This window comes from Notechis scutatus, chromosome 4 (assembly GCF_049901735.1).
Source record: "Notechis scutatus isolate UNSWTSFEM ecotype Mainland chromosome 4, rNotScu1.2, whole genome shotgun sequence".
Taxonomy (NCBI): Eukaryota; Metazoa; Chordata; class Lepidosauria; order Squamata; family Elapidae; genus Notechis; species Notechis scutatus.
Window position 1 is genome coordinate 72,711,142 of NC_142012.1, and position 14,400 is coordinate 72,725,541.

The 14,400-nt window shown below is 39.4% G+C and overlaps 1 protein-coding gene and 1 long non-coding RNA gene across 2 annotated transcripts in view; one reads left to right on the top strand and one right to left on the bottom strand.

Annotated features, from left to right (window-relative positions):
- Positions 1-7,551, bottom strand: part of USP54 (ubiquitin specific peptidase 54) — a 153,725-nt gene extending 146,174 nt beyond the window's left edge. The window contains exon 1 of the mRNA XM_087963735.1: positions 7,426-7,551. The gene's annotated coding sequence lies outside the window, so the exon portion shown is untranslated. The remainder of the gene's footprint in view (positions 1-7,425) is intronic.
- The window catches only part of LOC148130779 (uncharacterized), a 201,150-nt gene that overhangs the window by 136,225 nt on the left and 50,525 nt on the right, over positions 1-14,400 (top strand). The gene's annotated exons all lie outside the window — the stretch shown is intronic.

A 14,400-nucleotide genomic window follows, 5' to 3' on the forward strand; every position in this document is an offset into this window, starting at 1 on the left:
GAGAATGGTTTGTAGATATTTTCTCAGTCCTCTTTCTAGTTCATGCAGTATATAGATCCTCAATGGAAGACAAGCTGGTTACAATTATTTTTTCTGCAATCCTATCTGTTGGAGTCTGTACCTGTCCTGTTTGGTTGCTGTGTCAAACCAGACAGTTATTGAGGTACAAATGATAGACTCAGTAATTCATCTTTAGAAAGTAGATCCTTGGGTAATCTGAACTTTCTGAGTTGATGCAGGAAGAAATTCTTTGTGATGCTTTTTTTAATGATGATTCTAACGTTAGGTGTCCATTCAAATCCTTCGAGATAATAGAACCCAGAAACCTGAAAGCCTCTACTGTTGATACTGTGTTGTCTAATATTGTAAGAGGTGGTAGGAGAGCTTCTTCTAAACTCTACTGTTATTTCTATAGTTTAAGAGTATTCAGCTTGATGGTTCTGGCTGCACCTCTGTGCCAGGCGATCTATTACTCATCTCTATGCAAACTCATTTTCTCAAATGAGACCAATGACTATTGTATCATCTCCAAATGCCCGTACTTTAACAGAGGGATCCTTTGAGATGCAGTCATTGGTATATATAGAGAAAAGTAATGGAGATAGTACTGAGGGCTCCTGTGCTAACTGAATGGGTATTCCCTAGCTTCACCTGCAGCTTCCTTTATTTTAGAAAGCTTATAATCTATCTACAAGTGTGGTCAGGCACAGCTAGCTGAGTCAGTTTAGACAGGGATTTCTGAAATGTTGGTGTTGAATGCCAAGCTAATGTAGGAGATGACCAGGTTGAGCCCGAGGGAGGAGTAAAATGCAGCATAAGTCATGAGTCCCTGTGTGTCCACAAGAGATCTAAGTCCAGCCCATCTTAAATTCCATTTTTAACTCCCACAGATTCCTGTAACGGTCACTTGGCCAAATTCTTGTAGCAACCTAAGCTTGCAATAAATCTTCATACTCATTTGAACTGTCTGAATCTCCTGATTTCCCCAGCCCTTGACAGCTGAAGTCTTTAAAAAGGACCCTTACTTAGGTCTTTGGGGATTCAAGATGTTGTAAGATATAGTGCAGTGTCATATTGACAGCACCATCTGCTGATCTATTTGCAGGGTAAGCAAATTGCAAGAGGTCTAACCTTTTGAAGGTTTTCATAACTATAGGTGTCTAGTTCGGTCTGTAATCATTCAAGTCCTTGATGAAGGGTTTCTTGGGTGCCCAGATGATATAAACTTTCAAAGAAGAGGGAGTTACCCTATCTGGGCCTGGTGCTTTACTAGCGTTTTGCCTGGGAAATAGACCTCATACATCTTTTTCTGTGATTGCCAGAGGTGTGGGGCCCAAGGGATGAAGTCAGGTGTAGGAGACTTGGCTGTTGTTGGTGTATCTGAGATGGAGAGGATAGCAATATTAACAGGAGTCTCCTCTCAAACCTACAGTAGAACACATTCAGGTTATCTGCTGATTCTCTCCAGCTCTTGGCTTAGGTTATCACTATTAAAATCTCCTAATACAATGAGTAGGGAGTCTGGAATATCTCTGTTCAGCCCACAGGATTTGGTCAGTTCAAGTTTGGCATGCCTTGCTTATGCAAGCTTGGAGTGGTGTGTAGACCTCAACTAGAATGAACGAAGAAAACTCTTGGGGGGGGGGGGTGCGTAATAGGGTGTGCAAATAATGAATGGTGTCTCTAAGTCCAGATAATAAAATTTATTTAGTGTAGTGATATTTTTACATCATCGGTGGTTAATATAAAAGTAGATAGTTCCTTTTTTTAACCAGATATTTCTGCAATTTTGTCTGCTCTTTGAATCTGAAATCCTGGGATTTACAAGCAGTTATCATTAATTGAATTATCCAGCCATATTTCAATGAAGCAGAGGGCTGCTGAGTTGGAAAAGTCTGAGTTGTTTCTATTTAAAAGGAGCAGTTCGTCTATTTTATTTAAGAGTAAGATTAAATAAAGCTACTCCTGCCTTTTTTTCTTTGCCCTGTGTTCTTAGATCAGTGCAAAAGGCAGTTTCTCCTCCTCCTCACTAACTAGCTGCGTGCTTTCCCCATCTGAAGCCTCAGGGCTGTCCTGCTGCAGTTGTGCTTCAGCCAAATCACTCTCAGATGGCTGCTCAGAGCCACTGACCAACTCCCATCCTGAATGCTTGGGACTGGTTCATCTTCCTCCGAACTGACATCTGAAGAGGTATCTGGGGAGTCACCACATACAGTTTTGTTTTACTTTAAAATGTTTATCAGAGTGTATGTCCAGGATATGTGGCTTAATCAAAGCTTCTGCATAAGTCTTTAGTGAAAGTCTTAGGTCCAGTTTGGTACTCTGTTGAAAAAAGACTTTGAGGCTTTCATTCAATGTCAGATCATATTTTACAGGTGACACTGCTTAAATAACCAAATAATAGTTTGCACTGTACAAAAACATTGCTTTGCCATAAATCTTGTTGTAGTGAAAAATCTAACTGCTGTTATTTTTCTAGTTTTATTTGAAGGTCCATTCAAATGATTCAGGACTTGAAATATGTTACAGGTGAGAGGAAAATTTGTTTAACTAACAGATTCCTTTCATATAAAATGTTCTAATTTTGGTTATTTAGCAGACACTGAAGAAGAGGGGGAACCTGGACCAATGCCATGACATTTCTTTATTTTTCCCATGTTGTTCAGATCCATTCAGATCTTTTTAAATGTAATCATAAGTTTACCAAAAATCATATAAGTGTAATCTAGTATAGGTGTCCCCAATCCCCATGGGCAGGGACTTGTACCGGTCTGTGCCTTCTAATTACCAGGCATCACAGTTGGAGGTGAGCAATGGGCAAGCAAGTGAAACTAACCCCAACCCCAGTCTGTGGAAAAATGATCTTCCATGAAACCAGTCCCTGGTGCCAAAGGTTGGGGAATACTGATCTAGTGTACTTATTTTAACTAAAAATTAGCTAAGAAACCAAAGTAGCTAAAATATACTAAATGAATATGAAACTGAAAGGGTAGAATCTCACATTGGGTGGGTTGGCTCTTCTGCTAGGAAAGATTAATAGAATGTCCACTAAACTAAATTCAAACATATAATCTTAAAAAATGTTAGGAATAAAAAATATAATTAGGGTGAAGAGGTGCTCCAAGCCACAAAGATTGCGGACCGCTGATGTACAGTATAGCTGTAAGTCACAAAGGACTTTAATTCTATATCTTGAATAGTTTTCTAGGTCTTCTGGCTAAGAACAAGAATATTGTTCCAGAACAATGGGAGGCGCTATCACTCCTAAATACTGCAGCTTGTTGATGTCTCATACCACCAGTTAAGCAATATAGAAGTTTTCTTTTGAATGAATTGTAAAACTCAACTTCACATGTAATATACATAAATTAACAAAGCATAGATAACCATGGCAAGATTATTTCTCTGGCACTCAGCACCCAAAAGAACATAATTCTCTCATTGTTAGTATCTGATCTGTCCAGCCATGCCCAAATCTGCACTCTTTATTCCATCTATAAGTTTTGATATTTAAAAATGTCTAAAAGCTGAAAGAGAGAAGTTATGTGAAATGGTGGTATTTAGAACAGCTTAGCAAGCACAACTAGAGGCTTCCTTGTTTGTTATAATCTGCAGCAACCCTAACTGCTCCTAGCCTTAACTCAGATATTCTACTCCAGAGGTGTCATGGCGGTGTCACGGGACATATCGGGACTTTCCCCCCCTTCACTAAACCGGGAGTGGGCATGGCCAATATGTGACGCATCTGGCCCACGGGCCGGGAGTTTGACAGCCCTGCTCTACTCAGAAAGTGAAGAATGAGAGATTAAAAAGTTTCATTTCTTCTTTACATGGATCTGGGCAACCAGGTTATTTTCAATGCCAAAATCATACTTAATGATAATCAAAGATCTAAGACTTCTTCAAACTACAGAAAAAAGGATGTGTTTTGATGTATTCTAGAATGTACTAGATTCTATCTTGACTGTTTGGAGTTCATCGCTTGCAAAGGAGTCGTGCTAGATCTATAAGGGATAACTTCAAAAGATATGTAATTCTGTAATTTAACAACTCTATCTACCACTTCAATCTACATATTAAATCAATTTATCTATAACATAAATCAAATCCATAGTGCAATTTGGCTTAGCATATTGAGAAAATTCTATCTCTTGATGGGGTGGCCTTATTTCTTCCACAATGTGAAGGAAGTTAGCACCCACCCCTCTCCTAGAAGAATGAAATATTCCAGGAAATATTAAAAAGACAGAATATTTCCCCTATGTCAGCCCCGGAACCATCTTGATTCAGATTTAGGGCCGTCACAGGGGAGATGGGCAGCTGTGGAAATGAGAGAACAGTGAGAAGGGAGGATAGCCACAAGAACATTCTTTCACCAGAGGTCAAGGTTGAATCACTGAAGTTTGGAGGGGAGTGACTGGACTCGGTGGAATTCAGAATCGAGGTGGATTGGAGAGCGTGACTTGAGGATTATCAATAGCGGCTGGGTGTGAGCTAAGTGTAGCAGGGAAAAGCACGGGAATTCTGATTTAGGTTTTCCCCAGATGTGCCAATATGACTTCTCTAATAAATTCTTACTTGGATGGAGTTTGTCTCTAAGTGCTGAATTTGGGGTGGAGAGTTTGGTTGGAATGCTGACACCCTAAAAGAGAAATCTTAAGGGACACAGAAACTCAGCTCCAGCGGATACTTTGGTGCCAGTTTATCTACAAAAGACTGGGCCATCTTATCTACAACACAAAAGACCTTCAGCTCCAGGGAGATAGGATTAGCCCTCACTCAGATCCAAACCAGGACAAAGCCATTAAGCCATAATAGGAATTGCCCAAAGCCCCTTCATTACATCACCCAGCAAGATTCAACCAAGCTTGGGACTCAAGACAACCTACAGTTACCCCTGCATGGCCCCTTGGGAGTCTGATAACCAATTAGAATACATTTCTTTCACAGGAAGAGGAAGCAAATTCAAAGCCCAAAAGAGGGTATAAATATATCTCACGCTCCATTCCATGGGGTCAGCTACCCAGGACTTCAAACCATGTGATCCTGTCCACCATTAAACATCTTTCCAATCAGCCTCCATGTTTCCAGTGTCTTTCTTCCCACTTGAAGAACCCAGATGGACATTTTTTCCAACAAATGCTTAAAACAAATTACAACTAGTATGATGTGTGAAGCCAAACACTGTCAGCATTCTGTCCAACATATTGATGATGTTTTCGTAACTCTAGCCTTGTCTTCCATCTACTTTGGACCCATGCCAATTTGCATATAGGAGCAACAGATCAACTGATGATTATGGACATTGTTGTCCATACTGTACTGAATCATTTGGAACAACAGGGAACATACGCAAGGCTGTTATTTGTGGATTATCAGCATTCTACCCAACAGGTTGTTTTTTAAAATGTCCAATTTGGGTATAAATCAGAAGATTTGTTTGTGGATAAAGGATTTTCTGACAGATAGGCCACAGTCAGTAAAGATGGGATCTTACCATTCGTCTACTCTGACATTAAGCACAGGAGCCCCCCAGGGTTGTGTGCTTACCCTTTCCTTTGTACACACATGACTGCACCCCATTGTATATCACCAACGCAATTATCAAATTTGCGGATGACACGACAGTGGTGGGGCTCATTATTAAGAACAATGAGTCTGCTTATAAAAAGGAAGTACAAGGCTGACATGCTGGTATAAAGAAAATAATCTTACACTTAACACCAAAAAAACTAAACAACTTGTAATTGACTTCAGGAGGACAAGAAATGTACATTTACCACTGTACATAAATGGCAAGGAAGTGGAGATGGTTGCTAGTTTTAAATTTCTGGGCGCTTATATCTCAGAGGACCTCTCATGGACTATGAATGCTAACATGCTTGTGAAGAAGTCACAGAAGAGGCTGTACTTCCTGAGAATGCTCAGGAAGATAAATCTATCTCAGCATCTACTTCTGTCCTAGTACCGCAGCACCATTGACAGTGTCCTGACATACGGCATTCTTATATGGTATGGGAGCAGCTCTGTAGCAGACAAAAAAGCTCTACAGAGAATCATTAAAACTGCCCAGAATATCATCAGGCTCCAGCTACCAGCCCTGGACGATATCTTCACATCTCGCTGTTTGAGGAAGTTGCACAATGTTCAGAGACTCTTCCCATCCTGCTCGCAATCTTTGTGAACTGTTGCTTTCTGACAGAAGATGCAGAACAATTAAAACTTGGACCACACGTTTTTTGAATAGTTTTTATCCCTGAGCTATAATGGCACTTAATGAACTTAAGGACCACCATCAGGGAGCTGTTGGACAGTATTACTTGGTCTGTTGTGTGGATGCTTGTGTGTTTTTAGGGGCGGGGAATTTTGGTGGGTGGGGATGTGTTTGGGGATTGTCATGTGTGTGTGTGCGTGTTGGGTCTGGTCTCTGGATGTTATGTGAATTTCGTTGTATGTGTATACTGTGAATATCCGTACAATGACAATAAAGTATTAAAGTAGACCTGCTCTGAGAACTGACTAAAAAGTTCAGAAATATAACATAGTGCATTGAACTAGAATGAACGCTTAATAGCTAAAAAAAGGTGTATAATTTCAACATAAAGTATATTAACAGCCTTACATCCTGCCCTAGGAATACTGAGAAGTAATTATAGCAGAAATCAGTGAAAGTGTGAATAGGTTGGCCCCTTATAGAGGATTCACAAGGTAAATGTTTCTCTCAGCAAAGCTGGCTGAGGAATTCTGGGAGTTGAAGTCCACAAGTCTTAAAGTTGCCAAGGTTGGACACCCCTGCTCTAAATAATCCAGCACATCTCCAGTGTTTTTTAAAAAGTGGGAACAAGCATAAAACGTCATAACAGCGGAGATGTGGGACATTTAAAAGTCCGTTTTATTGTGTACTGACAGAAAAGCTCATGCAAATTTAGGGGAAAACGTCATAACCGGCTCCCCAAAATGCAAGAGGCAGCAGTGAATCTTCAAAAGCCCAAGGTCCACCATTGCTCCCTGACCCCGCTGCCGCCAGGGCGTTTGGTGAAGCGCCCGCTTTTCCTCCCCACGGGGTTCCGCGCGGGAGTGGGGAGGTTTCGCCGGTGACGCCGAGCTGAAACGGCAGCGTCGGCCCGCAGACCAAACTAAGCGCGGGGAACCAAGAAAAACGAGGCTGCGCATGGTTCCCCCAGTTCAGCCGCGGCGGCAAGGGGATCAGGGGAGGAGGAAGCGAGCAGCAGGCCTGGAGCACGAAGGCCCAAGATTAAGGGAGGGCGAGAAAGACCATCCATCTTGAGGGGAAGCCCGCCCCCCCCTTTCCAAAGCCCTTCGCGAGCCACCCGAGGAGGAGAAAGAGGCGACTCAAGCTCCCTCTTGCTATGCCCCTCGCGCTTAACCCCGCGCCGGAATCGCCAGCCGCCGCCACTGACTCACCGCCGTTGCCCACGGAACAGCTCGGGGGGACAGCGCCGTACGGAGGGAATCCCCTCTCGTCAAGTCGCTGCTATGACTACAGGAGGCCGGCGGCGCCATCTCGCGAGAGCACGAGAAAGCCGCGCCCAACTCTCTTTACCTCGCTGTGCAACGGGCTGCTGGGCGGGAGTTCGCGTCACCCATTACCGAGGATCTTCGCTTAGGTGACCTCGGTAAGCTCCGCCGGCCTCTTCATTCTGGTGGCTCGGAGGTGTCTGGCGCTTACGGAGGCTCTTGAGGCAGAGAGTTGGGCTCAGGCGGGCTGTTTCCTCTCTTTCCACCCGCTATCCGGTAAGGGAGAAGAGGTGCACCCTTTCTTTTTAAAAAAAAATTTTTATTTTATTTTTGAAAACAAACATAAACAAGCAAAACATAAAACATCTTTTTTGAAAGCAGCATAGTCCCGGGTTACATCTCTTCGTACAGACACAAATTCAAGTTCATGCTCATTTTTATATTCCATTCCATATCTTATTACTATTCTACATTTTCAATATAGCTTCTCCCCTCTTTTAACTTTCTTAATTTTATTTTATTTATTTCATCTCAATTCAAATCATTGTACTTATATTCTTTGTCTGTCCTGTTTCAACTGTACTATCTTTTCACATTAAACAAAATTTCTCCTGTAATCACTGATTGGAGTATGACGCCTTTATATCTTTCCCCTAAATTTATAACACTTAATATAATACATAACTTCCATTTGGATTCTGCTTGGTACTTTCTAAAACTACACTGTATTTTTTTAAAAAGAAAAAATTATAAATGTATAATATAATTAGAACAACAATCCATACCATTTCAATTCTATCATTAATATTAATATTCATTTAAATCTTAACATTTTGCACATTACTTTTCAGATAAATATCATACTTCTATGGGAACACTTATAAACTTTCCATAGTTAATTCCCCCCCCCCTTCACTTATATTTTATAAAACATTAAGTAATTAAAATGTTCCCGTTCCTTCCTAATTCAATTCTCTCATTTATTTTATTTCATTTCTTTTGTTCACAGAAGTTTCTCTAAATTACACTGACTATTTTATCCCTCTTTTTAATCATATGTTGTTTCCAATTTTCTAACATTATTTCTATTACAAATATAACAATACCATCTTATGTACCTTCACAGAATCCCTTTTTCAGTTAGATTTTCACCCATTATCTCTGAATAAGTCCTGTTTCTTTACATCTTGCTCCAAATCTTTGTAACTTCTCTTCCTTTCCTTCTTCCCTTTCTTCTTCTCTCTCCCCTTTTTACCCCCCTGTCTCTCCACCTCCATTTCCCTCTTCTGTATTCCCCTTTTCTGTTGCTTTCCAACATTATATCCACTTTTCAAATTATTTTTCCCTTTTTTGGTTGTTTTTTTAAGTCTTAAATTCTCCATTCTCTTTCCCCCCTTTCCCCTTTCTTCCCCAGATAGAGTTACTTGTTCATTAAAGATGGCTTCTTCTTTGTCCCAATCTTCTTGTTGTGCAGTCTTTTCTTGTTTCTCGTAGTTACGAATCGCCATTTCTAAGAATTGAAAAACGGAGCCAAAGGAGCCCTTACCTTCTTGTGTCTCTTCTTTATCGTTTTTAAATTCCATTTTCAGTTCATCCACAAGTGATGCCATTGTAAAAAAATTTAAACAACCACCCAATTGTTTTTAGTCATTCAAATATAATATCCAAAAATCCCAAAGTCACCAAGCAATCCAAATACACACAAGCTGTTTCTTTTTACACTTTCTTCTTTTTTCACTTTCTCTTCTTGGGGTTACTATTTAGTTACAAAGTTCCAGTTAAAATGTATCTTTTAGAAGTCTTATTGAGATTTTACATTAAATTCTTTTAAAATCCAGGCAGTCTCCTCTTTCCAGATCCTGCCCTTATTCTTTTCCTCTCCCTTCCTACTTATAGACAAAAAGAATTTTTTAGTGTCCAGAAATCTTTATTGTCCCTTTGGCATTTAATTATATTTTCAGCTTAATTATTGGTGCCAAAGTGGATTTTTCCGATTTCTTATTCAGCTCTCTTCGTTGTCAATGTGAGGAAGGAGAGTGAAGAAAAAAAACCTTTCCCTTTTCACTTTCATTCGCTGCTTCCTACTCTTCTTTGGGAGCGATGTTATCTTTTATAAAATTTAAATTCCAGGGTACCTTAGTTGTTGCTTTTTATCCCGGTCAGCCAAAACTTTCACTTCTTATCTTCCTCCTGCACTTTCTTTTCCAGTTGAGTGCTTCTTTGAGGTGACCATTTCTGACCACCGCTCCTACCGCCTTCAGGAAAGGGAGTTTGACCAGCTGAGGAGGAGAGATGCGGCTCTCCTTGACCCTGCTGGCGATCTTCCCCCTCTTCACCACTTCTTACGGGGTGGCTTAGCCCCGAAGCCAGCTGGCTCAGGGCGCTCCAGCGGCAAGCCCAGGCAGAAACCGTGCACGATCATGGATTCCTGCCTGCCGCCGAAGCCCTGCAAACCGGAAGTTTACGAGGTGCACCCTTTCATCAATCGCCTGGAATCTGCAGAGAGCCAAAGCCCTTTCAGTGGACACCCAAGGCTGATTTTTCAATATCATTACTTTATCCAGTGGTGTATTAGCCATTAAGCAGACTAAGCCGTGCTTAGGGCACCAGGCCCAAACGGGGCACCACAAAAACTATGTAGCCCAAGCTTGGCTTCGTTTGTAGGATATGTACAAAGGAGGGCACCAAGATTTGTCAATGCTTAGGGCACCAGTGAGCCTTAATCTGCCACTGACTGTATCCCACGCCCAAAACCAATTACATTCTTATATTCATTGATTAGCAGTTTGATGATATACTAAGATTCAAGCTTCTAAATCAGTATTTTCTATTTCGGCAATCTTCAAATGCTTTAGTGCCCAAGATTCTTGGCAACTTCATTCTTGTGGAATTCTGAGAGTCGAGCCCACAGTCTGGAACTTAAATCGGTTGCAAAATGTTGTTCTAAATGTATCTTGGTAGTAAGCCTGTGCAAAGCACCAATGGTATTTGGGTTCTCATAATTAGGTAAGATTATTTTAGTGCTGTCATAGATAAGCACAATTCCCAAAACAGTATGAGTGAATAAGTAAATAAGCATTTCTCGTTTTATAGTGAAAAGCTACATCTCAAAGTGGCTCTCTAAATATGAAAAGTTTTTAAGTGTATCGGTGAAAACTACCTAAGCTTAAGCAGTGAAATGCAGCATCTAGAAAAGATTGGTACAATATTAGAGTTATTTAACTCTAATATTTGCATTTTGATCTCAAGAGGTAATAATTCCAAAATACACAACCTTAACATTCGAATATGATGTCTGTCAGTTCTTGGCATTGACATGAATATATTGGGATAAGATTCAGAAAGGAACTACAAGGATGATTAATGGAACTATATGCCAGTCCATCTGAGGATAATCTAAAGGAGCTGAGCCCAAGAAGCTTGCCCCCCCCAAAAAAAAAAAAATACTAAGGGAAGAATTCTAGAGAGTTCTAAAGTGCTGTCATAAAGAGGCAATTTTTTCTGAACTGAAAACTTCAGGACAAGGATCAATAAGTTGTAATTAATGGGAAGGAGATTCAAACAGAGTAAGAGTAAAATTTCTGGCAATTGAAAAGGGACATTTGGGACACCAAGTCCAATTACTCTCCAGTTCAGTGCAGAAATCCATATTAAAATATCCAGGAAAGAGTGTCCATCCTCTCCTGGGCAATTGGGCCCCCTATTCAATTCCTCTTACCAGAGGTTGGAGATTGTTCTAACTTTCAACCAGACTCTGTATACCTGTATCTTTTGCTCTGTGTCATGAATTCTGGGATAATAGAAAGCTAATTGCCATGACTTTTGCTGTTTGGGGATCTATTGTCCACTGGCCTTTTATTGAATAAACCAGTAGCCGGGATGTTACACACCTTGTAGCTGCCTTTGGATGGGGTGAAATAAGGTGGCAGAAATAGTACTTAATACAGATAAGTAACAACTTAAGCCTATCTCAGCCTGGAGTTGGAAGCAAGAAGATGACAAGTTGGTAGGTACACTGCACAGAAAAACACATTGCCAGGATATGTATGAATCATGGCCAACTATGGAAAATATGGAAATTATTTCCAATCCTGTTTGCTCTTTTTGCAGCAAAAATCAGATTTAAAAAAGCCAAGTCATTCTTTGCTATTTTGTGAGCAGTCGTAAAGTGGATTTGGGATACAACGTTGTTGATAATAATAATGATAATGATAATATCCCAGCAATTTTACATTTACATTGAAAATAAAAGTCAACTTTAAATGATTTTATTCTGTTCCATATTTTGCCAATACTTCATTCACTTGCATTATTTGTATATTTATTATTTATTTATTGAATTTATATTGCTGCCTATTTACCCATGGCGACTTGAGGTGGCTTACAGAATGTAAAACCATATTTAAAATAAAAAAAATAAAAAACAACAAAAAAGAATCAAATAAATTAATAAAGTACAAATAAAATAATATCCACAGATAGGGTGGTTGTTTTTCACATTGCATATATTTTCAGTACTGCCTAGAGCTATTCTGTACCTATCCTATAGATGTATTTATTTAAGCCATATATTTCTGTTTCCATTCAATATAAATATCTTCTAATTAGTTTACAAGTAGGAAGATAAAAACAAACTAATTACAAAACCAAATGGCGAGAGAAAATGGCCTGTGCAATAGCACAGTAAAAGTAATAAAAGACCTAGGAAATAAAAGCATGTTTACTAGCCAGCAAAATGATAGCCAAAGAGTTACCAGCTTTTGCAAGAGGCTATCACTGCAGAGAAAGCCGCCTCCTACTATAGTCAAATTGTAAAAATTCAAATAGTTAAGCATTGTTTCTCCCACAGATTATTATGGTGTCTATGGGATGACAATTTAATAGGGTACATATAGATTAAGATACGATGGAACAAGTCCATATCAAAAAATATATTTCAAGATCAAGATTTATAGTATTCTCAAGTAAGCTCCAAAGCCATTTGGAATGTAGTATATAGAGCAAGCAAAATATTTGAAGATGCTTTCATCTGGCAAGAGAGCTACCCATCTTGTTCAAACTGGGTTCAAGAGTCTATGCAGTCGGTTAACAATTTTTTTTATGTATTTTAAAAGGCAGCAATGATTACAGGATAAAAATAAAACAATATACAAAATGGACAACAACTAGATCCATCCATATTTCTTGGATTAATATCCAGAAAAGCTGGAGGAAAAGATAGATGTTATACAGTATAATATGTACTTTATATAAACTTAAATCTAATGTCATCATTGACGTTTCTAATCTACTTCTCCAGCTCTCTGCTTTACCTTATAATGCTGTTTAAAAATGTCATATTAGAATAGCAGGACAAAAAATATAGTCTCTACACCAGTTTTTGTTGTACTCTGGCAGGAACGGGGCAGACAATGCAGCTATTCAGATCTTAAATGGAACAAGATTTGAGCACGGACACTACAACTTTCATTGCCTTCTTAAAGAAATTCTGCATTTTTGGCGGCTCACACAAGAGCTACACTCTCCCAGAAAGTAGCTGCACATTCCTTTAATCATCCTTAACTGTTGTCAGCTAGAAAATGCAACAAAACAACCAAGCTCAAAAAGCACAAGGACCCCACATATATATTTGCACTTGCTGTTGCTTTCAAAAAATTACCTCCAAATAAATGTGTATACAATGATAGCTTAAGTGGCTGCTTTATCATCTTTATATGACCATTGGGTCATAAAGGGCAGGAAAACTGTCCACTGACTTAACCTATTAACATTAAAGGGGTTAGAATGAGCCCTAAACAGCACCAAGTTGATTGTATAGCAAGTAGCTCATCTTTTCCCTGTCCGCAACAGAAATACTGGCCTGAAAAGTGATAGAAATATAGGAAGATGAAAACAGACACAGCAACTTTGTCCCCAATTATTTTTAATTTCAGTGACAGTTTGCTGGTTGGCAGGGGCAAAGGGAGATGTGAGGCAAAGGAAGTGAAAACCTTCAAGCCAGTAGAAAAACTAAGAAATGCTAAGGGATGATTGACTCCCTCCATCCCCCACCCCAATTTGCTTGCTTCCTGCAGAGATGCTTGCATAGGGACAGAAATATGGGCCATATTATCAACAATAGTTGATCTCTAACTACAAACCATGAACAAATAAACTTATCATCTCAGAGCAAGCAAATTTCTTAGAACTATAATAATATCTGTTTCATGCATTCCCAATGAGATGCCCATAAAGTAACCCCCAAAAGAGGTACCATATGACTATTTCACCAAAAAGCTCCCAATAGCCCTAAAACTGATCACCACATCTCAGTACTCAGATTATTTTATGCCCAACAGCTCCTTTTGGAAAAGAATGCTTTTTTTCAAAAGCGGCAATAGCTTGGGGCTTTCAAACTCATATGAAGCCTGATAAAAGGATACACATGGGCCTTTGTATTGCCAAAATAAGCGTTTGTCAATATGTGTTTCATGTAGCAGTCATATCCTGATCTGTTGCTCTATCACATGAGATTCACAATGCATTTGTTGATTTGAACCCAATAATTTGAAGTATTTGGAGGTTTTTAGGGCCTAAGAAATCACCTTCACTGTTGGAGTGAAGATGATTACATCTTCACAAGATTGTTTTTTTGATTGTCTCATTTGCAAGTCAAATAGGGGGCGTGCATAAGCGCACCAACATGCCTACCGTCCCTGTCCTATTGTTTCTCTTATTCTTCTTTTATTTTTCTTATATGTACCCATTTCATGTATTCACAACTATGTATACACTTATACTTATTATCTTGTAAACAATTGGCAAATCAAATAAATAAAATAAATAAAAATAAATAAATCTGCAGCACATTAGTAAAGAGACTTGTCGCCTAGTGGCAGACTTGAATCCTATTTTTTTCTCAATCCAATGGTAGTCCACGCT